Below are 8,511 nucleotides of genomic sequence, written 5' to 3'. Positions count from 1 at the left end.
CGGGCTTTCATCGGGGTTTTTTTTTTTTTTTACATCAGTTACCTGGTGCATCACCTCTTGCGACACTTAGTTTCCATCCCTACTGTAATGACTGTCAAACCATATACAGTATCAATTCAAAGTACAGGAATATATAGAATAGGGAACAGAAAAGCTTTTAAAATATTTGTTACCTGTTCTTTTTTATTTATAATCTGGCATTCACCAGAGTTTTATTTCACCTCAGTTGACTGGCTGTTTCCTCTTTCAACATCCAGGTAGTTGCCATTGCTACTGTACCGAATGTATATATACTCACACATCGCGCGGTGTGAAGTACAGATTGAACGGACTGTCAACACAACACATGCAAACTATGTTTTCTCGACTGGATAACCAGTGTCTCGTTAGTAAAGTTTTGATGGATGAAGACTGCAATCAAGGTAAAGACGATTGTGGTGGCGTACAGGAGTCGTACAGTACAGTAAACACGTGTGAGTCCGCTATATTAATGCGCGTATGAGTGCTCTTGACGCACTGATCACACATTGTATTTATGCACAGACGTTTCCACACACATTCACGATAATGTTTTGATTTGTCATGTTTATGTTGCTGTGTTTAATTATTCTGAATGGATCTGTGTAGTAGATTTATGCAGTCAGCAGGCGGTTGGTTTAGGTTTTTTTTGGCATCTCCATGTGGTCCTGTTCGGTATCGCAACTTGGCTTCTCTAAAATGTAAAAAAGCTCTTTGCTGTTGCACTGTATACATACTATAAAATTCTGATTTTTTTTCTTTCATATGTGCTTATATGGGCTCCTTATATCATTTGGTTCTTTGGTGTCCTTTTGGAGTTTCTAAGTGTCCTTTTTTGGAAAGACATCTAAATTTATCTTGAAAAAAGCTTGCAGAAAATATAGATTTTTGAGAATCACCCTTCAATCTTTTGATTTACTTTGCTGGATATAGCAAATGGTGACAAACTAAACATTTGAAACAAGATAAATGGTCTATGCTTAATTTCATGAAGCGTGCGATTAATCGCGATTAATCACAGAAAAAGGATGTGATTAATCAGATTAAAAATGTTAATCGATTGACAGCCCTAATATATATGTGTGTGTGTGTGTGTGACAACAATTCAAACTACAGGTTGTACAGAGAAGCTTTTGAAATCTGTTTTATTTCTAATCTGGCATTCACCAGTTTTATTTTACCTCAGTTGACTCGCTGCATGCTTTGTAATGCTGAGGTAGTTTCCATTCCTACTGTAATGAATGTCAAAACATACATACAACATCAATTCAAATTACAAGGTGTACAATAGAGAACAGAAGTGCTTCAAAAATATTACTCACCTGTGCATTCAGCAGAGTTGTATTTTACCTCTGCGTAGATTACGTGTTTCCTCCTGAAACAATTTGCGGCAATTCCATCCCTTCTGTAAGAAATTACAAAAGATTATTAGTATAATTTCAAACTACAGGTTGTACTGTAAAGAACAGTGATGCTTTTAAAATATTACTCTATGCTTTGAAGTGGCGATTTTTGTAAGTCGAAATACAGTACATACTACAAAATAAAAATCAATTAAAGATATTACAAAAACTGTCGTAGAAGAAATACTGCACCGTTGGTTCTTCTCAGCTGTTTCGAAGTAAAATTCTGCAGCTGCTCCTTTTTCAATAGTGTCGTCATAACACCGAAGAGGGCTTTTCTTTAGAGACTTATGTTTTTAACCCTTGTGCCTTGCAGTCCTTATTTGTGACCCACACTCATTTTCGTTAGAGTCAAAAGTGACCGGACACCTGAAATTTAACATTTTTGTCTTCAATAAAATCAATGTAATATATTTTTGTTCAATAATATATTTATTTTTTTTTCATTTTGAGAGAATTTTATGATAATAATTAATATTTATGCAATAATTATTATACATTTTTTCCCCATTGAAAACAATAATTTTTTTACTAGGTTCCAGTATAGCTCTCTATAGAGCAGCTTGTGAATTGCCTAGTTTTTTTATTACATATTTTTATTAGGTGGAAGATTTGAATATATATTTAAACAATCTAAAGGTTTTAGATATTTTTTTTTGTTAGAAATAGTGATTTGAAGTGTTAGTTTTTGCATTATGATTACAGTCAAACCTGGACATTGTGTTAGAAAGAGAACGCAAGGAACAATTTTTTTGATTCAGAATTTAATAAAAATGCAATTCATTCAATCATTAAGCTTTATGTAAACATTTTTTCAGTGAACATGTCTATTTTTTGTAAAATGGCAGTGAACAGTAACAAAAGGAAGGAACAGTAATCAAAAGGTAACAGCAATAATGAACAACAAGCTAAAATAACAGGAAGCATATAATAATGATCAAACAGTAAATGAAAAAAGAGAAATAATAAATTTAAATAAGAGTTATAAATATTATTATAACTATATTTATTTTATGTGGCCTACTATATAACTATATACTAAGTACTTTAACTACTGTCACGTGTTCCCGTTTAGTTCCTGTTTTCCTTATTTGGTCCTTCCTGTTCCTGTCCTCGTTGTATGAATTTGGTTCCAGCTGTGTTTGTTTAATTGGTTAATTTGCTCCAAGGTGTGTCCCATTGGTGTCTGTGTATTTATAATGAGTCCCGTTCTGAGTTTCTTTGTCCGGAATTGTTTATGTCCTCTCCTTGTGCTACGTGTGATTCCCTGAAGAAGAATATTAAACGCCTTTGTTTTGTACTCCTGGTCTCCTCGTTCCTCACTCCGTGCTCCTCACAGTAGCAACCCGTGACAGAATTCCGGACCTAAAGTGACAGTAAGCGGTGCCCCTTCTACCCATGTTTGTTTTTAGTTTTTTTTTATATTTTTTTCTCCCGTTCGTTTCTTCCAGTTCAATTGGAGGAACCCCGACCCTGTCAGTTATGCGAGGGCGTTTGTGCCACTCGCCCTCGCCAGCTCCCTCGAGGGAGCTGTTCCGTATCGGGATAACCTACCATCGTCCCGCGGAGCTCTGGAGAGCTTCCGATCCCGATCCGGGACCCATCTGCCGGCCGTTCCCGAGTCAAGTAAGCCGGCCGTTCCTCAGGCAAGCCCGCCGGACGTTAATGTGGCAAGCCCGCCGGACTATAATATGGCAAGCCCACTAAACATTAATATGGCAAGCTCGCCAAGCGTTCATGTGACCCCAGAATCCGCTCTAGAAAGCTTTCCTTCGTCTCCTGAGTCTCCTTCGTCTCTGCTGGTTCCGTCCAGCTCTCCATCATCTCCATCGCCTCCGCTAGTCCTGTCCAGCCGTCCTTTGTCTCTAGAGTTCCCCCTCAGATCCCCAGTCAAGCCCAGAGAGGGCTCCAGCCCCAGAGCTCGCTCCAGTGTCGGCTCCAGCCCGAGAGCTTGCTCCAGTGCCCGCTCCTCGTAAGTGCTTTCTAGAGCGCCATCTAGTGCCCGCGCCTCCAGAGCGCCCCCCAGAATTTCTAGATTCTAGCCATATACCCTTGGCCGAGCCAGGAGTCCCGTTCTGAGTTTCTTTGTCTGGAATTGTTTGTCCTCTCCTTGTGCTACGTGTGATTCCCTGAAGAAGAATATTAAACTGCTTTTGTTTTGTACTCCTGGTCTCCTCGTTCTTTGCTCCGTGCTCCTCACCAGGAGCACGGAACTGCTTTCAATTGAAAGTAGGTAAAACTGGTAGCTAAATGTCACTAGATGACATCCATCTGCTGGCCGTTCCCGAGTCAAGTAAGCCGGCCGTTCCTCAGGCAAGCCCGCCGGACGTTAATGTGGCAAGCCCGCCGGACTATAATATGGCAAGCCCACTAAACATTAATATGGCAAGCTCGCCAAGCGTTCATGTGACCCCAGAATCCGCTCTAGAAAGCTTTCCTTCGTCTCCTGAGTCTCCTTCGTCTCTGCTGGTTCCGTCCAGCTCTCCATCATCTCCATCGCCTCCGCTAGTCCTGTCCAGCCGTCCTTTGTCTCTAGAGTTCCCCCTCAGATCCCCAGTCAAGCCCAGAGAGGGCTCCAGTACGGAAAAAAACTTTTTTTTTTTTATTTATTTTTTTTTTTTTGATGGTTTTATTTTAAATTGTAGTCAGAACTACCAACAGTATCTGTAAATTAACAAATTGGCTGATATTTAAAGTATTATGACATTAACAATACATTACAGTAATTCACATTTTTATACATAAATATTACTGTATTTTTTTATACGGTGTTTCTTATTTTTTTCTTAAATTACATACAAATGTATGTAAAATTACAAAAATAATCTGTAATTAAACAGTACAATTTTTTTTAAATGGCTGGCAGCCAAAAAAAAGGTAACCACAAAAAGACAATGGTAACTTCAACATTATAGAAATTATATTATATTACTGGTAAAAAATGTATAGCCTGAATGCACTGTAAGTTGCTTTGGATAAAAGCATCTGCTAAATGCATCAATTATTATTAAATTAAAATGTAGAAATATAGAAACTCTTTTAAATGTCAACAACAGCATTAAACACTAACAGGTCTTTCCCTTTCCCAATAAAAACAAATAAATTAACACTTACATTCTAATTGATTGAGATGCACCTGTACAGTCAATGTAGTGTTTACCTTCATGTGGTCTACTCTTCAGCACAACGGTAAACACAAAAACTTAAACATAGCAGAAACTGTTTTAAATGTCAAACATAACAGCGTTAAACACTAACAGGTCTTTCCCTTCACTAAAAAACACATAAAATAACACTTAATTTCAACATTTATTCTCCTTATCCAGTCCTATGCAAAGCATGCTGGGAACTAGAACTGCCTGTTTAAAAAAATCGTAAAAAATGGTCAAATGACTGGCAGCAGCGGCTGCCAAACAAAAACCATAAAATTAAAGGGGTCCTATTATGTTTTTTCACTTTTTGAAGTTTAGTCAGTGTGTAGTGTGTATGTTTTGGCATAAAAAAGATCTTCAAACTTACAAATCTCAAAGTCCACTCCAAAGGGAGATATTTCGTTTTAAAAAAATCCCTTTTCAAGAACTACAACGAACGGCTCGTTTGGACTACAGCGTTTGTTTTCCGGGTTTTGTGATATCACAAAGCCGCTCATTAGAATATCATTAAAATAATTCCCGCCTATGGAAATTCGAATGGTTGGGGGGTGGGGAGGGGTGAGGCGAGGTCGTAGTTAGAACGCTTGGTTGAGTGCATCAGACAAGACAACGACGAAGAAGAAGTGCTGCTGTAGCCTCAAGTTTTCGCAAGTTATTACTCATGCACCTGAATAATTATGTATGTAAATATGTATGTTACAATTATGAAAACATTTTTATAATAAATTGCTGACAGTACATTACTGGACAATGATGTAATCTGCAGAATTTACACTTCAATTATGAGACTACAGTGTTTCCCATACATTGAGTGCGGGTGTTTTTATATCACTGTATTTCTGAAGGAAACCATTGTGTTTTTGAGGTTACCTTTTTTTTTTTTTTTTGGAATGCTAGCAGGTTAAAACAGTAAAAACAAAAGAAAAAAGAGGTCAAATTTAAGTGAATAAAGTGCAAAAAAAAAAAAGACTTGCAGCAACAGAACATTAAACACTGACAGAGCTCTCTAGATCTCAGCATCTTCACTTATTACAATCCAGTTTACTTTATTTCTTTCATTCAAAAGTTCTTATTGAGAATTAACAGTGGTTTGCATGGTGCTGTTTTTATTGAAAACCATAAAGTTTGAGGTCACCGTTATGGTGGTCAGTGTTTCCTTCAGTTTTCCTTTGGCAATACTGCTCCTCACAGTAGCAACCCGTGACAACTGCACTGTAAAAAAACATTTTTTTTTTCATCGTTCTTTAGGGGAAGTTGTGGCTTAATGGTTAGAGAGTCGGACTCGTAACCCAAAGGTTGTGGGTTCAAGTCTCGTACCGGCAGGAATTGTAGGTGGGGGGAGTGAATGTACAGTGCTCTCTCCCACCTTCAATACCATGACTGAGGTGCCCTTGAGCAAGGCACCGAACCCCCAACTGCTCCCCAGGCGCCGCAGCATAAATGGCTGCCCACTGCTCCGGGTGTGTGTTCACTGCTGTGTGTGTGCACTAAGGATGGGTTAAATGCAGAGCACTAATTCCTAGTATGGGTAACCATACTTGGCCACATGTCACATCACGTTTTTTTTTTTTTAGTTGCGCTCTTGACCCTTGATCTTACCAATTTATTCGTTTTTCTTTGTTTGCTTTATCAGTGTGTTTCTGATACGTATTTGTTATGACAAAAAAAACATAAGAAAAACTCAGATGCAAAATCATGTTTGTCACTTATTGATGATTATATTGTCACCATAATGACCTGATCCACTACTAAAAATCTAATCTGAGTGTTTTGCATTATTTAGTTAGTTTCCCATGATTTACTGTAGCCTTATAATATTATTGCATCAGTATTATGACAATATGATGCCCTGACGTTTTAAGTCATTATACAATTTTTTTTTTTCTTCTGCAGAGACATTGAGAATCACCATATGAACCTCAACGATGGTGATGATCAACAAAATTATTCGAGATGTTGTTTGTTTTGTGATGTTCAAAGTTGATCTGTTTATCTAAAAAATTTGTAACCATTGTTGAGGTTCATAAAAGCCGATTCTTGATGTCTGGGTGAATCTACCTAATCCTGCTAAAACATTTTCTGCATAATTACTTCATAAAATATTTTTATATTTTTTATTATAGTATTATAGCGCTGCACGAATTTATGTAACAACAGTGATACGTGAAATTAGTAAATAATGCTAAACTATTTAATTGGAGATTAGATGCTGGGTGATACCAGGGAGTCAGGCCACTACATGAAAACTAAACTATCACTAAAAGGCGACTAGCATGATCATCAGATCAGAGTTTCTATTCTATTCCCTGCCATAACAAATGTATATCAGAAAGACACGGTTAAACAAACCAAAGAAAAACTTTCTAAAAAAAAATTCAAGGGTCAAGAGCCCAACAAAAGCAAACACTGACCACACCATGATGGTGACATCAAACTTTATTATTTTTAGTAAAACATCAACATCTAAACCTGTTAATTCTCTTTTATATGATAGAAATAAGGGCAAATTAGTTTGTAATAAGTGAAGATGCTGAGATCTAGAGAGATCTGTTAGTGTTAATGTTCGGTTGGGATTTAAAGGGTTTCTGTGAGTTTGTGAGGTTACCGTTGTGCTAAAGAGGTTAGCACCAGAAAAGCACCAGGCCCAGACAGTGTGACATCAGCTTGTCTGAAAACCTGCGCTGACCAGCTGGCCCCCATCTTCTCACAGATCTTCAACAGATCACTGGAGCTGTGAGAAGTCCCTGCCTGCTTCAAACACTCCACCATCATCCCCGTCCCAAAGAAACCCAAGATAACAGGACTTAATGACTACAGACCTGTGGCCCTAACGTCTGTAGTCATGAAGACATTTGAGAGGTTGGTGTTGGCTTATCTGAAGGACATTACTGGACGCTTACTTGACCCCCTGCAGTTTGCTTACCCAGCAAACAGGTCCGTGGATGATGCAGTCAACATGGGACTGCACTTCATCCTGCAACATCTGGACAAAACAGGGACTTATGTGAGGATCCTGTTTGTGGACTTTAGCTCCGCTTTCAACACCATCATCCCAACACTCCTCCAGACCAAACTAACCCAGATCTCTGTCCCTAGCTCTATCTGTCAATGGATCACCAGCTTTCTGACAGATAGGCAACAGCTAGTGAGAATTGGTAAACCAGCACCCGTACGATCAGCACTGGAGCTCCTCAGGGTTGTGTTCTCTCCCCACTGCTCTTCTCCCTCTACACAAACGACTGCACTTCAAAGGACCCCTCTGTCAAGTTCCTAAAGTTTGCAGACGACACCACACTTATCGGCCTCATTCAGGACGGAGACAAGTCTGCTTACAGACAGGAGGTTAAAGAGCTGTCTGTCTGGTGCGGTCTTAACAACCTGGAGCTGAACACGCTCAAAACAGTGAAGATGATCGTGGACTTCAGGAGGAACCCCCCTGCACTCCCCCCACTCACCATCATGGACAGCGCTGTGGCTGCAGTGGAGTCATTCAGATTCCTGGGCACCACCATCTCTCAGGACCTGAAGTGGGACACTCACATTGACTCCAGTGTTAAAAAGGCCCAGCTGAGGTTGTACTTCCTTCACCAACTGAGGAAATTCAACCTGCCACAGGAGCTGCTAAAGCAGTTCTACTCAGCCATCATCGAGTCTGTTCTGTGCTCTTCAATAACTGTCTGGTTTGGTTCAGCTACAAAATCAGACATCAGAAGACTACAGAGAACGGTTCGGACTGCTGAAAGGATTATTGGTGCCCCCCTGCCTACCCTCCAAGAACTGTATACATCCAGAGTGAGGAAAAGGGCTCAGAAAATCACTCTGGATCCATCACATCCAAGCCATCTCCTTTTTGAACTTTTGCCATCTGGTCGGCGTTACAGAGCACCGAATACCAGGACAGCCAGGCACAAGAACAGTTTCTTTCCCCAGGCAATCAA

Source organism: Sinocyclocheilus anshuiensis, unplaced genomic scaffold, assembly GCF_001515605.1.
Source record: "Sinocyclocheilus anshuiensis isolate Anshui unplaced genomic scaffold, SAMN03320099.WGS_v1.1 scaffold1161, whole genome shotgun sequence".
Lineage (NCBI taxonomy): Eukaryota > Metazoa > Chordata > Actinopteri > Cypriniformes > Cyprinidae > Sinocyclocheilus > Sinocyclocheilus anshuiensis.
The sequence above is the reverse complement of the archived record's forward strand: the minus strand, read 5'-3'. Positions refer to the sequence as shown.